A 24,440-nucleotide genomic window follows, 5' to 3' on the forward strand; every position below is an offset into this window, starting at 1 on the left:
GGAACCACTGCTGTAAGTCCTCTGTAGGATTGGCCTGTCAGTGACCCTGGTGGACAATATATTATTTCTGGATATTGACAGGCATGAAGTTTCTCTGCTAATACTAGAGCTCTCAGTTATCTGTGGTAGATCAGAGATGTCCAACTGGTGACCCACACAGGGTGCACCCAATCCCCAACCTGATTCTTATTGGCCTCCAAGGTACCCCCACCAGATTGGAAGTGTTTTTTTCCTACATGGCAGGCACTTTTACCTAAAAGGAAAGTATAGGAAGTAAGAATTGGCACTTCATCTTCTGCTTACAGGAAGGGTATAGTGAGGGCACTGCTTTTTGCTCATAGGTGCTTCTCCTGATGAGAAATGAAAAAGCCTCACTGTAGATACCTCTGGTGTCCTCTCATATCCTGACAGAAGGGGCACCAGCAAGATAACAAATGCTTCAGTTCTCCTGGCCCCACTGATTGATTGCAAGTTATCTCCCTGCCAACTTTTGAGCAAGTGTGTGTGAGTTGTAAGTACTGTTTCAAGCTATTAAGAAGAAGAATTATATCACAGACAAGGAAGACCTCATGCTCAGCCAGGGAAAATCTAGTTCCCTAGGCTTGAGAAGTTGGCCATCCACCCTGCTAGGGGGATGCAGGAGGGTGCGGGCTGCACCGTGTGACGCGCCGGGGGGTGACGTGCCCTGGGGGGATGATGCGCTAAAATCGCGGCTTTAGAAGCTACCCCATCATGCCATACACTGTTGGATGCAGAATTCCCAGCAGAATGCAATGCAAAAAGCGGAATTGAAATAGCTCCTTGTCTTCAAACGTTAGGGCCAAAAAAAGGAAAGAAAAATGAATGGATCCCTATGGAAAGTGAAAGTGAGTCATATCACGTGTTTACTCGCAAGTAGGTGTACTTGCCATAGTCCGACGGAAAGGGCAAGCTGAGAGGAATCCAAGGACACCAGAATGGTCCTGATCCAATGAATTCAGCCCCCCAAAACACCCGAGAAGGAGGTCCCATCCCTCCCAGCTGTGAGCCTATTGAGCCCAAAATGAAGCCACGTGGCTGCAATTACTCATGATTAGGTGAACCTGCCTTAGTCCATCGGAAAGGGCAGGCTGAGAGGAATCCAACAATGTCAGAATGGTCCTGATCCAATGAATGCAGCCCCAAAAAAACACCCGAGAAGGAGGTCCCCCCTCCCAGCTGCAGTTTACTGAGCCCTATGAAAAGCGAAGCAGCCTCACGGTCACATTTACTTGCAAGTAGGCAGATGTGCCTTGGCTGTTGGTCAGGCCAGGCAAAGGGGAATGTGAGGACACCAGAATGGCCCTGATCCAATGGAGCTGGAGTGCAACAAATGCTCCAGAAGGCAGCCCCCTCCCCCTAAAAAGGACAAAAAAAAAAAAAAAAGAGGCTTCAACTGGTAAGGGGAAGTTTTCTATTTTGCACTTGCAAAGCCAGGTGGGTCTTTATCTTGATATGCCTGAAATAGAAGAATTTTAGACTGGGCACTGGGGAGGGCTGGAAATCTCACTAATGCTTTTTGGGGGTTGTTATTGCAGAAAGACTACAGAGTAAGCCCCATTGACCACTATGGGACTTACTTCAGTACAGACATGCATAGTATTGGGCTCACAGGCTGCAATCCTACCCACACTTTCCTGAGAGTAAGCCCCATTGACCACAATAGGACTTGCTTCAGAGTAGAATCACTTGGTTGAACAGGACTGGCTCCCCCTTATTTATTTTATTTTAATTTAATTATTTATAATTATTTATTTTAATTTGCTTGATGATGTCACTTCTGGCCATGACAACACTTCCAATGGGTCCTGGACAGACTGTCATTCTAAAAAGTGGGTCCCAGTGCTAAACGTTTGAGAACTGCTGTAATAAGGTGTAAGTAAGTTGACGCGGGGGTGTATGTGTGTGTGTGAGACTCTATAAGTGTTCAAAATCACTAAAATCAGAGTTTGGAGGAATAAGACCATCATATTATATATCAACCAATGCATAATTTCATGCAGAATGCAGAGAAACAAACCACATTGAAATATCTGTGTTCTAATAAAAAGTACAGCCAAAAAAACCAGTGGGGGTGGGGTGATGGTACATCACCACACCCACCACCTGGGGCATTGCCCCGCCAACTGCATGGGGTGACACGCAGGCCTCCCACACCAGGTGATGCAAATCGTAGTGACACCACTGCCTGTTGTCGTCACCTTGACTTACCAGGTGAGTGACTTAGGAGAAGTTAGGATACAGTTTTACCACAAATATTCCCCCTTTATTTTAATGGAGAACTGTAAGAAAGGCAAATCTTAACAGAATAGTGCACCCATGTGTTCCCTGTGTTATGTCAGGTAAATCTAAATGTGAAATGAGTTTTCCTTCACTATCTATTGAATAGGTAGTGAATAAGAAACTCATAGAAAAAGATAGACACAATGGGATTTTGGTGGTTTGTGCCAAACATTTGTGGCCTTCCTAACACATATAATCTTGTATTAAAGTAAATCTCGATAAGTGAAGATTCCCATCACTTCCTTTCAATTTTGTTGCCAAAATATCCTTTCACAAGACATACTCTTAGCTCCTTTACTTTGAGTGAGAATAAATACAAATTTCCTCTTCACATTCCTCCACCGCGTTTATCATCTGTGAACTTCTAAATACTGTCATCTTCTTTCCGTCCCTTTTCTCCCCAAAGTAAAAAAGCCCAAGCCGTGCAAGTCTCTCCTCATATGAAAGCTGCTCTATATTCTCATCTTTAGCGTGGTGAATGGTGTAGTATGGAAATATATGAAAAGCGCGATATGAAAGCTGTTGCACCCTCCTCTCATCCATTATTTTCTTGATCTTGGATTGCCTTAAGCTTGGGAAGGGAGAAAAAAATCTGAAGAACTTACAAGAGAAATCACAAGTAATTTTTTTTTATGGCCCTTGTGAAGTGCCCTGCCAGACAAGATTTCTGCTGCCTGCCCTGTGCTTGCTGTAAAGGACCCCTCTCTCTGCCAGTACCAGTCATCCAGTACAAGGGAGAAAAAGGCACTGCACATCCGTGCTTCCATTGCTGTGCCATCTCTCATTTTCCTCTTGCCATTGAAACAAATGCCGCCTAATTATCCCATCCCTCGTTCCTTCTGAGGGGATGAAGGCACTTTATTACCAGCTAGCGTTCATTAAAACTTGTAACTGGTTTGTTTATTTAATCCAAAAACAGCTTCTGTCTCCCCACTAACCTGTCACTGAGTTATGCAGACATAAGATGGGGAGGCGATGGATAATTTGCAAAAGAGCTTTGAAAGCCGACATGCAAATCAGGAATGGAAATGTGCCTTCCAAATTGGCTGTGCTAATGCAAAATATGATTCTTTCTAATAGAGTGGAAGTAAGCCTCAGTGGTATTGATCTCCTCTTTTCTTCCCCTTCACTGCCCCCACCCCCATAGTTAAGCAGCACCAGAGCTGCCCACCTCCCCTCCCTGAGACTCATCTGGTCAAGTGGAGCTCTTTCCCCTTATTTGCCTGCGCGAAGCCATGAGCACTAAATGAAGCGAGTAATTTGGTGCATTGTTGGGAGAGGAGGGGGGCAGCTGACAGTGAATGGTGTCAGCTGCAGAGGCAGCAGAAAAAGCCGACATCTTAATAAAACAGCCTCGGGCAAAATCCCATTAAAGCCTTCAGAAGCTTGTTTCCCTGCAGTTGAGCAGGTAGGCGTCGTGCACTGCGTGGCAGCCCTGAGTGCTCTCTGGGAGCCTAGTTCAAAAAAAAAAATTGAGTGCTTTTTCTCCCCCCCCCCGCCCCAACCTAAATCAGCTACCAGCCTAGTTCCTCAGAGTCATTTGCAAGGCAGAGAGAGAGAGAGAGAGAGAGACTTAATGTACAGGGACTAAGTGCCTATGCAGTGGCAGGAGTGGATAGTGAGCTGTGCTTGTCCATTATGAGGTAGCGCAGACCTCAGGCTGACCTTTGGAGACAAGAGGGAACATACAAGGACACCAGCAGAATGATAATGAGACACCACGCACACCGTCTCCACTCATTGTTCCGCTGCTGTGGGCACAAGCCAGGTTTTCCAAAATATTAGCACCTTTTATCAATGTGGCACGCAAACCCAGCATGCCAGCTGGGATGACAATGGCAGCAGCAAACAGAAGCCCTGACCAATGCGGTTGGTAATGTACTCGCCATGAACATAAATGGGGCACATGCACCAGTCCAAGCACGTGATAAAAGGGCCATTTGGAAACGACAAACCAATTGAGTGGGCACAGTCACAGCAGCTCTGGCAGAATGTAGGGGCTTGAGGGGCTCCATGAGTATGTCTCTCCCTAATTGGTTTATACCACCCTTCACACTTGGGCATCAGATCGGAGGAAGCAACAGAACACAGAGAACTATGTGCCACGCTGTTTTCCCTAGAAAGCTCAGAATGGCTGATGGACAGTCCACACATGTTTTGTTCTTTAGATGCTCGTATATATAAAAAGTGTTAAGTGCACACCTTAAAATGCAATGCATGGCTATGATAAGAAGGTGTTTGGAAATGTGTACTATAGGTTCACTCAACAATGAAAGGGGCTCAGTTCAGGCTCCAGGTTTGCTGATATGTGTGAAATTGCTCCTTCATGAGACTCTCCACCCATTTTATGCTTCACTTTCACTGTTTGAAAACATCTATTGTTCCTAGATCCTTCACCAGCAGAACCGTGCTTTCCCAAACATTTCCCTCTGCTGGGGAAGGCAGGATGTTAGAGCAGGGCCTGCTGGCGCAGTCCCACATGAGTATCATCACTCAGCAGTCAACCAGGAGTGGGACTGGCTGAGGGCTCAATTACACAGGCCTACAAAATTGAGGGTCAGAAAAGTTCTTCACAAACTTTATGGTGGTTTGATATAAATTTGGGGCGCCGATTTCAATAATGGCATCCGTTTAGACCTATCACGTCTAGTTCTGGAGACACGGCATAGCCTCTTTAGTGAATGGTTCAAGCAGCTTCCTCATGAGGAAGCCATGGTGTAGGCATCCTCATGAAGAAGCTGCTTGAACCATTCACTAAAGAGGCTGTACTGTATCTCCAAAACTAGGCGTGATAGGGCAAAACGGATGCCATTTTTGGAATCAGCACCCCAAACATACCCAGGATTTGGTGTAACATTTAAGGAAGCAAAATGTGTGTTGGCCTGTGTTATCATAGGTGGGGCTGCAGGGCTAGACTGACCCCTGAATCTTCAGAAGCAGTGGTAGCACCCAGTATGCCATGGGGGGGCAAGCAGGGGGCACCATAGTGGGCACAGTGCAAGACTTTTCTCCAGGATCCCAAATACCCTGGGGCCAACACTGAACTCATATTTCACTTGTAATGGATTCAATCCATTATATAATAATAATTCATAACATCTGAACAGAGATTCATTGTACCGCTTTGTCAGCCTAGGTTCCAGAAAATGATTGTGCTGGCATTGTGAAGCATGCTGTCAGTTATACAAGATTGAAATCAAAATTACATTTAATTTGATTTACTGTTTTTATATACTTTATATTTTTGGACATTTGCTCTGGCATAGGAAAGCCGGGAAATAAATAAATAAATATAAACAACTATATAAAATGTTTATGTACATATTTGTTCAGGTATGTTGACATGAGTGTTGCCTAATGTTGCTTAACATGGGAAGATGCCCAAAGGTAACACACACACACACACACACACACACACACACACACACACACACACACACACCATGATACAAGGTTGCCACATAACTCCTATCTCTTACAGGACTTACAGTAGCATCAGCACCAAAGGTGCAAGAACAAAGCCTAGGAGCCCTGCAACCAGGGTTCAACCCCCACTGACACAAAGACATATCCAAGGAATAACCTGTGAGCAGAGCAAGGGTGGAAAGACAGCTCCGTTGGAAGATAGCAGCCGTGTGAAACAAACACACAAGTCTCACCTCGGCAAGGGTTTGGCTCAGTGTGGAGACACCCACCGAATGGAAGGAACATTTATTCAAGGGGAGGGACTAGAACAAGTCACAGGCTGGGAGCCAGACAAGATGGGTTTGAGTCTAGTCAATGGACTTGCCCTAACCAGCAAGGCACTCACCTTTAGCATGACTGGCCAGACCCATGGCAGGGGCAAGAGAACAGGGAGAGGCTGATCACCGTAGAACACCACAGAACACCACAAAGCTGCTCTGTAACCACTCTGCCATAGCAGGAGTCAAGTTCTTCTGGTTTTTAACACCTTACACCGCCTAGCTGGGAAGGTGGAGCACATGGACCTATCAGAGGGAACACTGCATGGGTCATTTACTGGGTTGGCATGTGACACAGCATGATTAATGCAGCAGACCACCCAGCTAACCACACCCACACACATTCCATGTTCTTTGCTGGCACCTGCCACTGTGGCTCTCTGTATATTGCCCCTCCTGTCCCCTGGCACTGCCCACCAGATACCATTGCAACAGAGAACCGGGGGTCATGATCACTGAGGAATGCCCCCCTTCAGAACCCAAGAAGTCACAGAGTGAGGATGCTGCACACTTTGTGGGATCAAAGAGACCCTTGCCTCTGCAGAGTCGCACCCTAAGGCCAGCTGAGGTAAGACACAACTAAGGTGAGAAGAATGGATCTCTATCTGGTGACAACAAGGAAAGGGTGGTTAGCAACACAGTTGATAGCAAAGGCGCATTTGATCATCCTGGAGGGATAATCATAGTGGTGACAGGGGGAGAGGTAGAGACATGAGACAGAGATGCAGCATCAATGCATTGCAGCATGGGATTTCCTCCCCCATTTGCTTACCTATGTGGGGTGCATTGTCCTTCCTCTTTTGGTGTGCTGTAGAAGAGGCAGGTATTTCTGTGTGAAGACTTACTGGGGCAAAATACCTGCAGTAAGCATTCTGAGAAGACAAGATCTTGCCATACATGCTATGAGGAACAAGAGATGGTTCAAAATGTTCCCTTTATGCACCAAATGCCCTTTCACCATGATTCCCATTACCAAAGTTCCCCTTCAAGAGACCAGTGAAGTATAGTTTCAAGCCACATGTCTTCTCTTCTGAGATACTGTCTCCCTGGCAGGGGCTTTAGCACTGGGGTTGATGTGCTGTGATTGGCTGCCAAATGTAGCCTGTATCCTATGCTCTATTGTCGGAATGTGGGCAGGATAGGGTGGCAGGAGGTGCGCTTTTCTGCTGGTTTTCTCTTTTCCATTGTCCCTTTTGGAGTTACTCCTACCTACACCAGCTCTGTCATTGGCGTACCATGTTTCTAGCATCAAGGGTATGCCCATTGTCAGAAGGGGGATTAGGATATGATATACATCAATTCTTCTCCATTCTTCTTATGCCCCAGAAGAATTGTTGGCCTCTCTGCTGGTAAAGTTGTGCTGATGTCTGAGTGGCATTCAAGCTACATTGGTGTGATGTTTTTCCAGCAATGCACTGGTGTCTGTGGAGCATCCATCAAAAGGCAGATTTCTAAGCCAGCGAAGCTGTTGTTGCAGTGTTGTTGCACTGTCAGATCTCAAGGATAGGATTGGGCCTTTCGTTAGCCGAAGTGTGAAGCGCTGTTCTCATAAAATGGTACATGAGTGCTAATTAATACATTGAAGGAAAACTAGATTGTTCCATTAATTTCATAAATGGTTTCTATGTTATCTCTACTTTCAGTTCCACTTATAACATCATCAGAGAATGTCTTCCTTTAACTTCATTTATCCTCACAACAGCTCTGTGAAATGGGACAGATACTATTATCATGAGGACCGCATGTAGTAGCAAGTGTGCTTTTAGAATGTATGTAGTGAGAGCAGAATAGAAAAGATGGAAGGAATTTTTTAAGAGTGTTCCAAGAAAGCACTTGAACTGGCACAGGCCCCCCTGCGCCAGCTCCTGAGTGTGGCAAATGTGCCATAAGGCACGTCAGTCAGGCCGGCGCAGATGCTCACACCAGCTTAGAAGAGCCAGATCCTGACCCTGCTCCAACATGACAGGGTGGGTTCCGGCCAGTGCAGGGGGTGGGGAGGGGGCGTTTTTGGGTGGGGCTGGAATGGGAGGTGGATTGGGCCTGGGAGGGGAGCAGGATCAGCTGAGGTGGTGCAGGTTGCATCCTAACCTCCATTCCTGTCCCAGGCAGCCTTACATGGGCTGCTCAGATTTGCACCAGCTAAATAGCTGGCACAGCTTGATTAGCTTCATAGGGGTGGCTAAGGCTTGACATGGGATAAGGGGAAAAACATCCCCTGACCCCAAGGTGACCTCCAGCCTGCATTTAACCAGAGCTGGCCACTGTGGCCTGCCTGTTCCAGTTCAGGTTAGGATTGGGCTGCCCATCCACCAACCAGAAATTGATGTGATGCGATGTATATTTTGGTAAGGTAATGGTGCATGACTATCACAAAAACATATTGGGATGGGTCCTATGCAGATAAGGTGCCCCCTGTCCAATTTTGATCTATTCCCCTCTCCCTGCAGACCCCCCTCCCCAAGGCATCTTTCATGCTGTACAAAGAGGTACTGTTAGAAACAGATTTTCGGAGATCATAGGGAGGCTGCAATAGGGAGGAAGGATGAGGAAGTTATCTGGTATATGGTTTCTTCTGCCCATGCTTTTTAGGATCCAACTCATCTGTAGTGAATTTTCTCCAACTTTTTGATGATTTTTCAGTTGTCTTTGTCCTCGCTAACAGCATCTTGAAGGGACTGCTAAGTTATTAAAAGAAGCAGCAATGTTTGCCCTATTGTAGAGATTTTCATCCACTGTGCCATGGCACATTGGTGTGCCGTGAATGGTCTGCAAGTGCGCTGTGGGAGTTTGTGGGAGCATCATTTATTAGTAGGGCCATTGGTAGATATGAGCCCCTGGTTGGCAGTGTATTGTACCTTGTCATTTGTAAACAAACAAACAAAAAATGAGAGTGTGCCTTGACAATTTTAGTGCCTTGTTGGTGTGCCATGAGATGGAAAGGGTTGAAAATCGCCACCCTAATTTGTTGTTGTTCATTGTCTGAGCATTTTTATCTTCTTTCCCAACTGATCAATACACAAAGGACCTGGCTTTAAGCCAGCTCACTGGACTGTGAAGCCCATCTGACTTCCAGAAGAGAGAAACTGAAGTGGCTCAGGTGACACTCCCTATCCAATCCCACAGGTAAAGAAAGGGTAAAGCCCACAAGTTTTTAAAAAATGGACATACATACACACCTTTGTGCATTTGTCCAGATCCAACATTGGAAACATCTAATAGTTCATTGGGTAGTTTAAACAGGCCTTCTGAGATCCTATCCTGCTCCCTGCCCCTTTCTTCTCAGACTTACACCTGCTATAGAACTGGTATAGGTCCAAGGGGAGCCACTGCAGAGCAGGAGGCTGGATAAAGGAAAATAATTCCCTTTTCTCCCAGAAACCTCCCAATTTGTTGTGCCGCCGCACTGGATACAGCATGTGCTTTTTTGCCGTGGCTGCATTGGCAGGGGAGAATTGGGCTCTTAATTATTCTTATTAATAATAATGTCTTCTTCACTCCCTTCCCCTCTTACCCACACGCATACACACCAGCTGTTCTCAAGAATTTTCTCCTTTCTACCCAGCGTTTAATTCACTTAACAAGTAATCTATGAAGATGTAATCATAAAGTTTCAGATCGCTAGATAAGCAGTAATCCCTCATTTGAACCACCTTGGGCAACAGCATTTCCATATATAATGTCAACAGAGGAGAATATGGTCTCCAGTTGCTACACCGTTTAAGCACCCAAGCAAAAATGAAGCATATGTTACACCTTGTAATATATTTCCCATTTTGTACACTTACACTCTTCCCACTGTCAAAATGATCCACTATATTCTGTTATCAGCTGAGACTTTTTATATAAGTTCTCTTCTCTCAAAGGCCTGGATTTTAATAATTTAGCCAACAGTCTTGTACTATATATTTTTCTTCCACCTTTTTCCTTTTGTGCACATCATGCAGGTAGTTTAGCTACACATCCTAGCTGGCCTACATATGACAGCCAACAGTGGCTGTTACTGTACAGCATACTTAATGTGTAGCATGTTAGTAAGTAACGAGTTAGTAACAGTCACTTGCACATGAACTTTCATGTTCCTTTCCCTTATGTTCTTTTATTTCACTGTGTAGCATTACAAATTATTAAATCTCGGGGTATGAAGCTGTGAATGATCTAAAAAACTGGATATAAATTTTAGAAATATGGAAACTAGCAGAAAGTTAATAGCACAACATACACATATGAGCCTGCAATCTTCCGAGAGATTTTCCATCAACAGCTGACCTAACAGTACCCCAGGAGGGAATTAAAAAAAAAAAAGATTTGGCAAGAGAATGCTTGCATAGAAAATTTAGGAATTCCAAAATACTCTGTGTGCACATGCCGTAATTGCTGTAGGATTCCAAAACATGGTTTGGAAGTCAAGTTCTGGTCAGTGCCTGGCAGCCTGCGATCCTCATGTATGTCACCACCTTCAGTTCCACAAAGGAAGGAAGCTGAGTCATCAATTAATGGCCCAATCATATCGATGGAATGAGCATTCCAGCAGCAAAAGTGTGATAATGTTGGCGAGTGCTACGTGGTCACCAGCACAATGACTGGTGGCCAGGCACACAGGCTGGTGGGAGACCACCATCCACCAGCATCAATAAGTTGGCAGTGGGGATAGGCAGTGGGGGGAACAGGGCCATTGCTGGGTGGGGAGGGACAGGAACTGGGACAGGGTGGAGGCAAGATGGGTGGATTCTGCAGCAATGGCACATGCTGGAACTTATCCCCACTTTCACAAACCTCCCAGACACATTTCCCTCCTCAGATGTACACCGCCAAAACAGGTGACACAAGTCTGAGGAGGTGCATAGACAACCTGAGGGCATACTTGGAGGTAAGTACAAATGCGTGTGTGTGTTTTTTGACTTACCTCCAGGTCTCCCTCTCACCATAGGATGCAGCATGTGACTTTTTGATGTTGCTACATCAGCACTGATAGCAGGGTATAGAATTGGCCTGTAAATAGCTATGCTATTTTAAAATGTAGGTTTCTTTCTTCAAGTATCACATCTGTTGTGGTGAAATATTTTCCCAGCAATATTTTGAAATTGTGAACGTGCAGGATCTCCAGCTCAGGGTTGGCCCCAGAGGTGGGGCCTTGTGCAGCACATGCCGGGAGCCTATGTCCACACAGGAACCCTCACCCATGCCTGGCTAAAACAATGCCTGACATATCAAGAGTCCATTGTTGCTGTACCACCCCACCATTGCCCAGTAAGCCAGGGCTCCATGAGGATGGTTCTTCCCACCATCGCCGGTCCCAGAGCCCAATGCGGAGGCTTATGAGGAGAGAGTGGAAAGCAGGTGGCAGCAGCAGCAGCAAAGTCCTCTTATGCACGATCACTGTGGGCCAAATCCTAACCAACACTGAAGTGCCAATGCAGCCATGCCAACAGGGTGTGCACTTTATCCTGCAGAGAGGGGGGCAGTCATAGTGGCCTCCTCAAGGTAAGGGAATGTTTGGTCCTTTTCCTCAGGGCTGCATTGCAGCTGCATCAGTGCTGGAAAGTTGGGTCAGATTTGGTCTAGTCATTGTACTGATAACAGTGAAGATCTATTGCCTGTCCACTGCCCAGTTAGCTTTGCGGGTCAGGTAAGCAGACCAGCAAGAGTCCTTCACTACCACTGTAACTCCTGGTAGCAACACGAAGGAGAACTTGTGTCCATCTGCTGCCCAGTTCCCAAGCATCTGGGGTTGATGGCCTACATACATGCACACTCCAAAGCTTGAGTGAGCATCCCAATTGAGGGGCCCTCACATGGTTTTTGCTTCAAAACCCCTCAAAAGCTGGAGCCACCACTGCTCCACTTAACACTTAATGATAAGAGTTTGGGGAAGAAGATAGATGCAAAAGCATGATGAGAAGCTGTGGGACAGGACACAGTGTCACAGTGGGCCAGTGTGAGATACAGGAAGCTGGACTAGGTGGGCCTTTGGCCTGATCCAGCGGGGCTCTTCTTATGTTCTTATATGTTAGTGTCCCTATTGACCAAAGAAACAACTCTTGCTCCTACCACACCCTCCATATTACTTCGTGAACTTTAAAAAAAAAAGAAAAGAAATGCATGCCGTCATGTGAGTGAAAACATTGCAGTGCCACAGTGCTATCGTCCTGCACGTCATCCACTCAGTCCTTGATGGTTGGGTTCATAGCCTGGACCCTTGGGGAATGCCAAATGCCACCTGATGAGTCCTTCTTCCATTTGCTTTTGTAAGGTGACATAGCTGCCCTGTGGAATAGGTGACGTGGGATTTAGCTTTGCTTCCTCCATTGTTTTTGCTGCTGGCATAATAGTTGCTGGCAAATGGCCTAACAAAGTGAGTATTGTCTTGATTCCACTTTTCCTTCTGGTGGGACTTGAATTCCTGTTAAGCATCTCAGTCCTCGTTCACCCTGAACTGCTGGAAAAATCATGGAGTCGTTACTTGTGAACTTGTAGCTGTGACTTCTACTGTTGTTTGCTTATCCTGCAAAAAGCGTCACTGGCACGCTGCACTGTGTCTGGTGAATCATGATCGTATTGCCATAGATTCTGGGAGTGAGTCCAGCAGTGTTGCTTACTACACTACCTGTTTTAAAATACTATTAATCATTCATTCATTCATTCATTCATTCATTCATTCATTTTTCAGATTTACTGCTGGGAATGCATAAGATCCCAAATACACTGCACTGATGTTATACCAATGTGAACAGTACATTTGTGGGACACACACAATGGCACTGCCCAGTAGCCTTAAAAAAATTTTTTTTAAGATATGAATACCACCAATATACCACCTTCCTCTGCATCATTGAGTTTCCATTTTGTGATGCTTTGGGGACATATTTGTGTGTGTGTGTGTGTGTGTGTGTGTCCACATGCTCCCCCTCCTCCAAATTCCACAATTTGTTTAATAAATTAATTACACAGGCCTACAAGATTGAGGGTTAGAAAAGTTCTTCCCAAACTTTATGGTGGTTTGATATGAATTTGGGGTGCCCATTCCAAAAATGGCATCCGTTTTGTCCTATCACGTCTAGTTTTGGAGACACGGCGTAGCCTCATTAGTGAATGGTTCAAGCAGCTTCCTCATGAGGAAGCCATGGTGTAGGCTTCCTCATGAGGAAGCTGCTTGAACCATTCACTAAAGAGGCTATGCTGTGTCTCCAAAGCTAGATGTGAAAGGACAAAACGGATGCCATTTTTGGCATCGGCACCCCAAATATACTCAGGAATTGGTGTAACCTCTAAGGAAGCAAAATGTCTGTTGGCCTGAATTTACCAATGGTAAACCAACCAATTTACCATTCAGCAAACATATATACAGTAAGAGTCATCCCTTGCACCAATGCTGTCCTTCCTGCTGCAATGCACCACTGTTGCAGCACACATGTGTGGAGATCATGTCTCACTGGCACTAGATTGTAGCTGGCCAAGCACTAAGGGAAGCACTCATTTTCTTCATGTCCTCGGGGAAAAAAATTCCTCTTGTGCACTGGCAGCAGTTTCCCTTGGGGTGGGAGGTTCTGTGTGGGCAACAGCTGATAGCGGGAAATATCCCAGAAGAATTTATGTGCACATATGGAAGCTGTACACATGTCCCTCTGGACTGTGGATCCATGAGCACTTCCTTTTACAGAAACATTGTTTGCTTTCCAAAAAGATGTAGCAAAATTTTCATGACATTTTATGGGTTGTAGTAATTAACTGAAGAATTTCTATAAGTTAACCATGACAAGGAGAGTGTCTTAACAATGTTAAGAGTGTCCAACATTTCTGATCATCGTTTTGTTAGCTCAGTCCTACATGTGAAACGCCAAAGGAAGCTGACATTATTATATTATTGTGACCTGGTCTCAGATTAGGTTTATTCAAGACAAGTGTAAGATTTTTTAAAAAACATTTTTTCTCATCAGAAAAAGAAAATCAATATAAGACAGATGCCTACATGGCGCTGTTGTCTTTGAAAAGCTGGATTTTCAATAAATCCATCTACATATCTGAATATCTCAGATGGTTTAACAGAGGATGGGAAAAAATGCATGCATTTCCTATCTAACACAACACTTACCTCCCCTGAAATCATCTGACCAAGAAAAATAAAGGGATGGAAAAAAATTTCATCTATGTGTAGTTGAACAAGACAGACAGGCTGCATTGCATTTAATCTTTCAGAACTTTCTACTGTTTGGAGCCTTGCAGCCTCACATTCTGGAATGTACAGGGGGTTATCCAAGCTTTAGGAGCAGAGACTTCATGTGGGCCTGATTATCTCTTGATTAAACCATGGCTAATGTGGTGCATGAGAGTGCCCTTCCATGAGAACAAGGACCATTTCCACTCCATGTTGTGCCTCCCCAACTCTTCCTCTCTACTACAAAGCCTGCATTTTTCACAGTGGATTAGCAAGTCTAGACATCCTATAAAATGTCGATGAAGGTATGGATCTTTGTTGTATATTTCTCAGGAGAGCAACCCTCATTTGCAATGCTGGTCTCTTAGGCCAATCAATATAGCCACAACAGCCTTATTCATTCTCTGCCAGAAAACACAACCCCTCCCCCCATCATAGTGGGACAGGATCATTTAGTAAAAAAGAGGGGGAAAGGAAAAAGACACAGTGGAAAAAGTTAGAGAGGCAGCAAATAAAAGTATATTTAATTCAAATCACTAACCACTAAGGCACTATAAAAATTATTATCATGAAAAAGATCACACCTCTGGGGCAGAAAAATGAGGAGAGGAAGGGGAGTCCTAGCTGAGTGTTAAAACGCCCATGGGATGTGATTATCTCCTGGTAAAAACATCCCTGGCCTTGCTGCTATTATGAATTCCTTCCCCCTCCCCCATCCCCACATATACACATTTTATACAATATACATACATACATACATACAGAGAGAGAGAGAGAGAGAGAGAGAGAGAGAGAGAGAGATATGTGTATATATAAATTATTTAGGCGAACCATTTCAATTCCCTGCAAAAAAGAAGTTTGCATTAAAATGCTTCAAGTGTGAGATTCTCAGATATATGAATACCCAGACTTTTAGGGTGTTGCGCAGTCTATCGGAATAAGCTCTTCATCCTCAGCTGTTTTATGATGGTATTACAGATGTATTACAGGGTGGAATGGCAAGGAAAGCAAGTTTTCAAAGAAATTGGCTTGTTTGGGTTCCATATGGTTGCTGGAGGGAAAAACTCTTCATAAAATGACTCGTGCTGCTCAGTAAGGCATCCTGATTTCTCATTATTATTCCGCCTTCCTCTCCCCGACCCCACTTCTCCAAACAGTTATATTTCTTCCCTTCCAAGTTCCTGCCTGAATACTTTAATAAACGGTAACAAGATGGCACGGAGAAATATTGCGTAGAAAGCAGATTTCAGGAACACACAGGTTCCTTGGCATCATTCTGGAACAAATATAACTAAAGGAGAAGACAGTTGCTGTTTCTGAGGATCGGACCTGAGCATTCTGGGGATGCATCTTGCATGCAGTTAGGCTGCTTTAATTCCCAGTGATGTAATTTATACAGCCTGTGTGCAGGATTGCTCCCTTAGGAGCTTTATTTATAGGTCACATAAGATTATATGAGAGCTGTCAACAGGGATGGGTGAGTCCAGTGCAAGTCTGGGAAAAAAAACACTGCAGTGCCCCACTTGCTTACACATGAGGAGATTCTTCTTACACCTGAGAAAGCAGGTGTAAGGAGAGCCTCCTTGGGTGTAAGCAGGAGAGGCAACTGCAGTGTTTTTCCACGGACTACGATGGGACAGTTCTGCCTCACCTGGCACCCCTGCACTACATATTCCTGCTCTGAAGGGGAGGGGGCTGCTTGCATGTTTGCAGTGAGGCTCCGTACAACACATAGTGCTTTGCAAACCAACGTGTGGCTCCCTGCAAAACTTAGTGCTTTGCACTAGCTGGAGCTACACTACTGGAGCGCACAGGAGCCATACAGTTGGAAAACGTGATTGCTACGAACTGCCTCCTCCTTCTCCCAGGCTTCCCCAGCCAATTCTAAGGTAAGAACCCCTTTGGGCTCCTCCTCCTGTCCTATTTCATCCAAAGAAACATATCAAACTGCCCATCCTTCATCCAATGATCATGGAAGGAAAAGAGAGCCTGCTCCCACCTCCTCCCTTCCTGTTTGATGTAAAAGCAAAACATTAACTCTTCCCTACCTCTTGGCTAGAACTTCCCTGTTGCTCACCTGATCTGAATGATGCCCCCCCCAAGGTCTTTCACACCATGAAAAAGTAAGCAAGCTCACCCAGACACAGATAGCCTCAAGTCTGCATATGTGGGGACCGAGTGCAGAGTCAGTGACCTCAGACTCAAGTCAATGACTGAGTCATCGGCGCAGGTGACTTGATTCTCCGCGAGTTTGTAAAAAATGCTGATTTTCATGACTTGGACTTGAGTCACCTGACTTAGTTCCCATCCCTGGTTGTCAACAGTGTGAAGACACCTGATCTTCAGGAAACGCAAGTTATTCAGTTGGGTTTCAACTAAGCTACTCTTTACAGTTTTACAGTAGTGCTGTAGGAGTCCTTTCCCGTAGGGTCCCGTAGGGCACAAAGCTCCACTACAACACCGTTGCCTTTCCTATCCAGATGACAATTTCATGGGTAAGAATCACTGGCCCAGCCCACATGGTTGCAAACCTTTAAACAATACAGCAACACCATGAGAGAAATCATTGAACAGTGGCTCCTGCCACACTACTGTGGCGGGAGTAATGCTTAACATATGCTAGTGTATATCAATGATAAACGCTTCCAAGTCTACTCAACAGTAAAGTCCCATTGAGTTCAGTGTAGCTTAGGTAAATGTGGATAGGGTTGCAGCCTAATACAAGCAATAAACACTTATGCATATATGGTAATTAGCAGTACTCATATATATGCAGGTTGTGATTAGACATGACCAGTTCACATCTACTGTGGTGCTCTATTTGTGTGCCTTGCCACATACAGTCACACATATTCCAGTTCCTTAATAGGAGTCCCATGTACAAGTTTCATAGTGTCTAGAAGATTATGTTGTATTGGCAACCTTCAGTCTCGAAAGACTATGGTATCGCGCTCTGAATGGTGGTTCTGGCACAGCGTCTAGTGTGGCTGAAAAGGCCAATCCGGGAGTGACAATCCCTTCCACACCGGGAGCAAGTGCAGTCTGTCCCTGGTCTGTCTCCCTGACTATGGGCCTTCCTTCTTTGCCTCTTAGCCTCAGACTGTTGGCAAAGTGTCTCTTCAAACTGGGAAAGGCCATGTTGCACAGCCTGCCTCCAAGCGGGCCGCTCAGAGGCCAGGGTTTCCCACTTGTTGAGGTCCATCCCTAAGGCCTTCAGATCCCTCTTGCAGATGTCCTTGTATCGCAGCTGTGGTCTGCCTGTAGGGCGCTTTCCTTGCACGAGTTCTCCATAGAGGAGATCCTTTGGGATCCGGCCATCATCCATTCTCACGACATGACCAAGCCAACGCAGGCGTCTCTGTTTCAGCAGTGAATACATGCTAGGGATTCCAGCACGTTCCAGGACTGTGAAGATTATATAGAAGATTATATAGGTATCTGAATCTGTATACACATCTGTCACAAGACAACTATGAATGGGACTCCAGTTCTCACTGAACCCATCTTGTAGAATTAGAACCACACTCTCTTAGGTGGACGACAGACTATCATTTCTGCAGGAAAAATAGGAGTTACTCTCAACTGCCTTAAAACTATTTAAGGGCATCAGTCCCATTCCAGTTTTGGTAGCTTGATTACTGCAAACCCAATAGAGACTCATTGCAAATTTAGAACCTATTTTAATTCAGGAATGGCCAAATTTGCTTAACTTGAAAGATGGATAGGATTGGGCTCTAAATATATTTACTCACCATGAACATTAAATTTACATTTTAATCCAGTGGACTCTCAGTTTATACCCAGTAAATAATTTTTTATTTTACTTTTTATATTTAAAAAAAGGATGCAAAAAGGAGCTCAGTGAATATATTTCCAAGAGACGCACATTATATGCCAAAGAGCCACATGTGTTTCATAAGCCATGGTTTGGCCACCCCTGTTTTAACTTCTCCACTAGTTCAATATTTTCACTACTTCTCCATGTTTCAAACAAGTCAACAAAGTTGTGGAATTGACTAGACACCACTGTCAGCAAATTCTAGTTAGTCAGATTATCTTGGAAGAAGAAGGTCTTGAATATCAGGTCATTGCTCAGAGAGGATGGTACAATTTAGGGCTCATTCCCTCCTTTTTAGAGGAAAGTGTTAACTAAGAAGCAGTGGTGTAGCTGTGGTGGAATGCCTCTGATTTGCTCTCACCACCTGGAATGACTCCGAAAGGGAGGGGGAAGGGGAGGGGGCCCTTGCTCCCCATGGTGAGGCTCCTGCAAAACTTAGTGCTTTGCACCCCCTCTAGCTACACCACTGCTCACAGGCCACTTTTGTAATAAGGAGATACATTGCTGAATTCACACTAGCATAAAATAGTAATAAAAGAGCCATCTATGAGGTTTGTAAATGGGCATAGCTTCGGTTATTATTATTATTATTATTATTATTATTATTATTATTATTATTATTATTATTATTATAACAGTATTTATTTACCGCTTTTCAACGGAAAGTTCACAAAGACATTTATAGAGAAAATCATCTGAAAATGATTTTACGGAGAAAATTATCTGTTTCTTTAAGACACTTTACCACCAGAGAATTTCTAAGTTCTTTGATATATTTACCCGAGAGCTGCAATGCAAGCTCCTTTACATATTTGCAAATCAAATACAATTATTTGTTTCCTTTGACAAATATTCAAACTCTAATTAACATCCTTTGAGAACTTCCACTTGGGTTAATTCATTTCTACAACCTCACCTAAAATCAAAGGAAATGCCTCATTTGGACGGTTATAGGTCTCAAGATGGACAAGCCACCAATACACAGATCTCCCTGAATTCACAAATTCCAAATAGGTAACAAATACATCTATATGAGATATGAAATTGCAAGGCTGTACATACAAATTAACAGTTACCAATTTACTAATAAGAAAGAAAGAAAGAAAGAAAGAAAGAAAGAAAGAAAGAAAGAAAGAAAGAAAGAAAGAAAGAAAGAAAGAAAGAAAGAAAGAAAGAAAGAAAGAAAATATTAGAGATCAGTCAGCAGCCAAATGTGAATGAATGTGAATGTGTGAATAGCTGGTATAGAGGCCAAACAAACCTCTATACCAGCTATTTTCAACCAGTGTGCCATGGCACATTGATGTGCAGTGAATGGTCTGCAGGTTTGCTGCAGAATTGGTGGTGGGTCATTTGTTTGTAGGACCATTGGGGGATGTTAGCCGCCCACAGAGGCAGGGTGATATGCCTTAACAATTGTCAAAAAAACTGATGGTGTGCCTTGACAATTTTAGCTCTTTGTTAGTGTGCCATGAGATGAAAAAGGTTGAAAATCACTGCTCTATGCAATACCCTAATACAAAGCCAAGCAATTACAGATGTTTCATATTTCAATATGTTTTTTTAAGAATTGAACTATGCAACTTCAGATAATCAGTGACGAAAGGCTTGACTGGATGCTGACCCACATTTTGGAATAAAATTCTCTGCCCATTGACAATTAGATGTCAGGGAAAGCTTAGCCTTTTCTTCTGCGGAGGAACATTCAAAAATGCAAGCTAGCACCTGTTGGAACTCCAGTTCCCAATGCTATTGGGCATTTAGGGCAGCGAAATTCCTGGTCTGCCGCCATGAGTGCTGCAGCAGCATCGTAAAAGGCACGCCACTGCAGTGTGCTTCAGGATTGCTGGTACAAAAGGCCAGAGGCCCTGCATGTGTGGTAGAGGCTCCTGGATGCCACATTGGAGCAAGTAAGGTAGGAGAAGGGGTGATTTGAGGACAGGAGGGGGAGGATCAGAGACAGGGAGCAGGGCAGGCAGGGGTGGATCCTGGTAGTGGCAGTGCATGCCAGATGCAGAACATGCTCCCCTGCCTCTCCTTGGACTAATGCCAGCAAAATAGCTGGCGTGGGCCAGAGGAGACTTGTTGATGTCCAGGAAGCCTACATAGGGGTAAACGTACCTCTCCAAGGCCTTCTGGTCCCATCCCATTCCCTCCAGCACTGCATGCAGCAAGCTCTCTATCATGGCGGAAGAGAGTGAAGGATAGATCGACCTCTAAGATTTACGTCTTTTGTTCAGTTTCCTTGTTCAGTATTTGGGCTTGAAGTCTTGGATTTTGAGGGGGAAGAGTAACAAAATCACAAGGCACCACAAGCTTTGCTGCCCATAGTGTCCACGCTGCAGTCATCCTACCCACTACTCAATCATAGGGACACTAGAATAAGATGAAGGCAAAGCAATTGAGGATTGAAATATGAAAGCCTTAAGGCTTCCAAGTAGTAGGAATCATTCTTCTTTTAGGGAGCGGAGACCCTTCTTGACATTCGACCTTTCCAAGTTAATGGGGTATGTAAGAGCACACTACTGCATGCCTAGGAACCACCCACAGCAAATAAAAAGTTGGAATGTGAAATGATTTTTCTGCTCCTATGAGTACAATGTGCTTTTACAGTAACCTCCGGAGGAAGGCAAGAGGCATCTCTTGCTTTGCAGGTATTTCACAAGCATGCCTAGTAGAATAATCATTTTATATCTGGTCCCTCTTGTGGGTAAAGAAAGATTTGGGTTACACTGTTTTCCCCTTAGGGAGGATACCTAAATAACTCACTTTCTGGAGAAACTAAAGATACAGAATGATTTCCAGTACAACGCCGAAAACAGCTAGCAGCTTTCCTTCCTGCAGAAATTGCTTCTCACAGAATGAAACCCATTGGCCTGTTGTGGACCTGTTCCATTTCCAACAGACATTATAGCATCCAGACATTTGTCCAAGGGTGATGGAATGCAATTTACACTCTGCCACCATAGATTTGACTCTATTTTTCTGATTACAAATTTCACATTAAAAGCAATACACAGGTGTGTGCCACTTAACAATGGGGATATGTTCTCCAGTCCCTGTTGTTATGTGATTAGATCATTAAGTGAACATTCAGTCCAATCTATTGCCTCTGTTGTGTAAATATACTCCCTGCCAGACACTAGTTGGTTGCAAAGGCTGCTGTAGATAAATCGCTTCTTCTTTGCATTAAGAGCCTCTCTGTTGTGTAAAGAGCCACTCTGCTGCAGGCTATGGGAGACACGGTTGCATCATTAAGAGCATTTTTATTGTGCTTTGACCAGAATCATATATGCAGTCCATCGTTAAGCAAATAGTTGTTAAGCGGTGCACGCCTGTAGTATATATTATATAGTACAAAATTAGATGCATGGTAAATTTTAGTGCTCATGTACACTGTAAGTTTAGCAGTTTCTTGATACTGCCACCACTTTTAGCTGCATTTAGTTGCATGGTCCTTCGTGTGTCCAAATGACAAATTTGGCTGCATAGTCCTCCATGTCTCCAAATGACAGAGAAGATGTACCTTATAATTAAAAAGTTTGAGGAGTTCTCTTCGCTACTGTTGCTGTGCATGGTTTTGAGTGTCACTGCAAGTATGGTTGAGATTAGAACTTTTAGGCAGAATTTTTGAGTATCAGGAAATGGGAAAAAAGGTGAAACTAACCTTTTCTTTCCCACAGGCTTACCTTTTTTCATTTTTTGTTGCTTCCACTAGTTTTTCAGAGATGGTAGTGGTGATCTTCCTCAATTTTTTCCCCAAAATGTCCCATCAGAATAACATCACACAGTGTCATTCACAGGGGAATTGTGGGGGGAAAATGGCAGCCACCAGAAGAAGTGCTACCACTGGTAAGCCTTCTCCTTCCCCAACCACCCCCAAAGATCCACTGCATTGATTAGGTGATGAAAGGAGGGGGCGTATGACAAAGCCCCCGAACAGGCCTTGCTGAGGGAGAGTCAGCATGGCTTCTGTAAGGGTAAGTCTTGCCTCACAAACCTTATAGAATTATTTGAAAAGGTCAACAGGCATGTGGATGCGGGAGAACCCGTGGACATTATATATCTGGACTTTCAGAAGGCATTTGACACGGTCCCTCACCAAAGGCTACTGAAAAAACTCCACAGTCAGGGAATTAGAGGACAGGTCCTCTCGTGGATTGAGAACTGGTTGGAGGCCAGGAAGCAGAGAGTGGGTGTCAATGGGCAATTTTCACAATGGAGAGAGGTGAAAAGCGGTGTGCCCCAAGGATCTGTCCTGGGACCGGTGCTTTTCAACCTCTTCATAAATGACCTGGAGACAGGGTTGAGCAGTGAAGTGGCTAAGTTTGCAGACGACACCAAACTTTTCTGAGTGGTAAAGACCAGAAGTGATTGTGAGGAGCTCCAGAAGGATCTCTCCAGACTGGCAGAATGGGCAGCAAAATGGCAGATGCGCTTCAATGTCAGTAAGTGTAAAGTCATGCACATTGGGGCAAAAAATCAAAACTTTAGATATAGGCTGATGGGTTCTGAGCTGTCTGTGACAGATCAGGAGAGAGATCTTGGGGTGGTGGTGGACAGGTCGATGAAAGTGTCGACCCAATGCGCGGCAGCAGTGAAGAAGGCCAATTCTATGCTTGGGATCATTAGGAAGGGTATTGAGAACAAAACGGCTAATATTATAATGCCGTTGTACAAATCGATGGTAAGGCCACACCTGGAGTATTGTGTCCAGTTCTGGTCGCCGCATCTCAAAAAAGACATAGTGGAAATGGAAAAGGTGCAAAAGAGAGCGACTAAGCTGATTACGGGGCTGGGGCACCTTCCTTATGAGGAAAGGCTACGGCGTTTGGGCCTCTTCAGCCTAGAAAAGAGACGCTTGAGGGGGGACATGATTGAGACATACAAAATTATGCAGGGGATGGACAGAGTGGATAGGGAGATGCTCTTTACACTCTCACATAATACCAGAACCAGGGGACATCCACTAAAATTGAGTGTTGGGCGGGTTAGGACAGACAAAAGAAAATATTTCTTTACTCAGCGCGTGGTCAGTCTGTGGAACTCCTTGCCACAGGATGTGGTGCTGGCGTCTAGCCTAGACGCCTTTAAAAGGGGATTGGACGAGTTTCTGGAGGAAAAATCCATTATGGGGTACAAGCCATGATGTGTATGCGCAACCTCCTGATTTTAGGAATGGGTTAAGTCAGAATGCCAGATGTAGGGGAGAGCACCAGGACGAGGTCTCTTGTTATCTGGTGTGCTCCCTGGGGCATTTGGTGGGCCGCTGTGAGATACAGGAAGCTGGACTAGATGGGCCTATGGCCTGATCCAGTGGGGCTGTTCTTATGTTCTTATGTTCTTATGTAAAGCCTTTTTCTAATCTTTCATGAACATTTTAGAAAAAAAAATGGTACTTCGATATTTGCTTTCAGTTTATCTGCACCACTCCCTTGCTTAAAGGTTTGGTTCTTTGTTCCTGAATGTCTCCCCTCTTGTACCCCAAATCCGAGGTCCCAGAACTGTGTGGCATGCGTTCCATACTAACCACTGTGAAGGAAATATCAGCTTTTATTATCATTATTATTAAGGCCTTCCTACCAGCTCAGTGTTTGGAATTCAGTCCTACCTATAAATCAACATCAGAGACTACAACCCAGTGTGTTCAAGAGCTTTGTTTAAACATCAAACGAAGAACACAGGCAAGCACGATGAGAGAAATATAACTAATCACTTGCAAATACATTTTTCCTGTCAGTGGGAGCTTAACCTTTTTGTTTAATGTTGCAGGAGGAAAATGCACTTATTTCCATGCTATCTGACTCCTTTACAGCTATAACTGAATTTGCTATGAAAGATGATCATATTTATTCTTCTTGAAGCATGAGTCTGGACCGAAGTGTGCTGTGAAAAGCAGAGGCATGTACAGGCTTTATTATTTTAGAAAATTCAAAGAGTTTGCAGTGATTAACAAAGGCTTCGAAGCTGCACTTTGAATAGAGATTGCCAAACATCTCATCTCGACAAACTATAGAGCTTTAACAAGCAAATGTTTTAAGCAGGAGATACCTGGGCTTCAGTTTATTTGTTGACCAGCAATGAATACAACATGATTGTATGTGGCAACATTGATTGGATCAATTTAGCTTCACTCTCTGCTCCTGGATTTACTCATTCATATGGGACCCTGGTAGGATTTAGCCAGGGTGTGCAGAAAATCCTACAATCTATAGCCCACTCCTTTTAATTTGAACGCTACAGATTATGGATGAAAGTTTGGTCACCTGCAGGATTTATGACTTCAAAGCAAATGAAAATAAAAAGACATGCAGAGGGGCTAGGGAGAGAAAAAAAATACAAACAAAGAACTTCTCTGAACAAGGGATAAGTGGAGTGGAGTAAAGAAGCACAGTACAATCAATGA

Source organism: Tiliqua scincoides, chromosome 1 (assembly GCF_035046505.1).
Source record: "Tiliqua scincoides isolate rTilSci1 chromosome 1, rTilSci1.hap2, whole genome shotgun sequence".
NCBI lineage: Eukaryota > Metazoa > Chordata > Lepidosauria > Squamata > Scincidae > Tiliqua > Tiliqua scincoides.